Here is a 2600-nt window from a genome sequence, read left to right on the forward strand (position 1 = left end):
AAAGTGCTGAATTCAATATGCCAGCAAATTTGCAAAACTCAGTAGTTGCCATAGGAATGGAAAAGGTCAGTTTTCATTCCAATCCCAAAGAAGGACAATTCCAAAGAATGTTCAAACTTCATTTGACAACAAAATTGCAATAATTTCACACGCTATCAAGGTAACACTCAAAATGCTTCGATCTAAGCTTCAACAGTACATGAACTGAGAACTTCCAGATGTTTAGAAAAGCAGAGGAACCAGAGATCAAATTGCTAATATCCACTGGATCATTGAAAAAGCAAGAGAATTCCAGAAAAAAACATCTACTTCTGCTTCATTCACTATGCTAAAGCCTTTGACTGTGTGGATCACAACAAACTGTGGAAAATTCTTAAAGAAATAGGAATACCAGACCACCTTACCTGTCTCCTGAGAAACCTGTATGCAGGTCAAGAAGAAAAATATAGTACTGGACATGAAACAACAGACTGATTCAAAATTGGGGAGGGAGTACATAAAAGCTGTATAGTCTCACCCTGCTTATTTAACTTCTATTCAGAGTACATCATGTGAAATGATGGGTTGGATGAACCAGAAGCTGGAATCAAGATTGCCAGGAGAAATACCAACAATCTCAGATACATAGATGATATCACTCTAATGGTAGAAAGTGAAGAAGAGCTTAAAAGCCTCTTTATGAAGGTGAAAGAGGAAAGTGAAAAGGCTGGCTTAAAAATTAACATTCAACACATGTACACCCGTGGCTGATTTGTGTCAAGGTATGGCAAAACCAGCACAATATTGTAAAGTAATTACCCTCCAGTTAAAATAAATAAATTAATTTTTAAATGAACATTCAAAAAACAAAGATCATGGCATCCCATTTCACCACTTCATGGCCAATAGATGGGGAGAAAATGAAAACAGTGAAAGACTTTATATTCTTGGGCTCCAAAATCATTGTCGATGGTGACTGCAACCATGAAATTAAGACACTTGCTCCATGGAAGAAAAGCTATGACAAACCTAAACACCATATTTAAAAGCAGAGGCATCACTTTGTCTACAAAGGTCTGTATAGCCAAAGCTACGGTTTTTCCAGCAGTCATGTATAGATGTGAGAGTTGGACCATAAAGAAGGCTGAGCACCAAAGAATTGATGCATTCAAACTGTGGTGCTGGAGAAGACTCTTGATAGTCCCTTGGAGAGCAAGGACATCAAACCAGTCATTCCTAAAAGAAATTGACCCTGAATATTCTTTGGAGGGACTGATGCTGAAGCTGAACCTCTAATAGTTTGGCCACCTGATGTAAAGAGCCAATTAATTGGAGAAGACTCTGATGCTGGGAAAGACTGAAGGCTGGAGAAGGGGATGACAGAGGATGAGTTGGTTGGATGGCATCATTGACTCAATGAACATGAGTTTGAACAAACTCCAGAGATGGTGAAGGACAGGGAAGCCTGGCATGCTGCTGACCATGGAGTCGCAGAGAGTCAGACTCAACTTAGCAAGTAAACAACAACAGTATATTATATATATATATATATATATATATGTATATATATGTATATATATATATATATATATATAGCTTCCCTGGTGGCTCAGACGGTAAAGCGTCTGCCTGCAATGCAGGAGACCCGGGTTCGATTCCTGGGTTGGGAAGATCCCCTGGAGAAGGAAATGGAAATCCACTCCAATGCTCTTGCCTGGAAAATCCCATGGATGGAGGAGCCTGATAGGCTACAGTCCATGGGGTCGCAAAGAGTCAGACACGACTGAGCGACTTCACTTTCATTTTCACTTTCATATGTGTATATATATATATATATATATATATATATATATATGTATATATATACCACATACTTGCCAACATTTTTCATTTGTAAGCTTTCTGATGATAGTCATTCCAATAAGTATGAGGTGATATCTCAGTTTGTTTTTGATTTTCATTACTCTGATCATTAGCAGTGTTGAGTGTGTTGAGTATCTTTTGCTGTGCCCATTGGCCATCTGTATATATTGTTTGGAAAATAATCTGTCAGTTTTTCTGTCCATTTTAAATCAATTTTTGATATTGAAAGTATGTGCTATTTTTATATTTTCTATATTAACCCATTACTGGTCATATTATTTGCAAATATTTTCTCCCATTTGGGAGGTTTTTCATTTTGTCAGTGATATCCATTGCTGTGAAAAAGCTTTTAATTAGGTACCACTTGTTTATTTTGGTTTTGGCTTCACTTGCCTTAGGAAACAGATTCCAAAAATTATTGCTAGCGATTATGTCAAACAGTATTCTGCGTATGTTACTTTTTAAGAGTTTTATGGGTTCTGGTCTTATATTTAGGTCTATGTGAAAGTAAAAGTCACTCAGCTGTGTGTAACTCTTTGTGACTCCATGGACTATACATGAAGCTAAAGCTCTAATAGTTTGGCCACCTGATGCAAAGAGCCATTTCTGAAAAGCCCACAGCTAAAATCATAGCCATGAAAAGCAGAAAGCTCTTCTTCAAAAACCAGGAACAAGACAAGGACATTTTCAGAATTTTTATTTAGTATTGGAAGTAGCATCTCAATAACACTGGAAGTCTTAGCTACAGCAATCAGACA

The 2600-nt window shown here is 37.2% G+C and overlaps 1 non-coding gene across 1 annotated transcript; it reads left to right on the forward strand.

The window, feature by feature from the left end:
• The first annotated feature begins 1577 nt into the window (after nucleotides 1-1577).
• On the forward strand, nucleotides 1578-1649 carry TRNAC-GCA (transfer RNA cysteine (anticodon GCA)). Its single transcript has one exon. It is a non-coding gene; the product is annotated as a tRNA-Cys (tRNA).
• The last annotated feature ends 951 nt before the right edge of the window (nucleotides 1650-2600 follow it).

This window comes from Budorcas taxicolor, chromosome X (genome assembly GCF_023091745.1).
Source record: "Budorcas taxicolor isolate Tak-1 chromosome X, Takin1.1, whole genome shotgun sequence".
NCBI classification, from domain to species: domain Eukaryota; kingdom Metazoa; phylum Chordata; class Mammalia; order Artiodactyla; family Bovidae; genus Budorcas; species Budorcas taxicolor.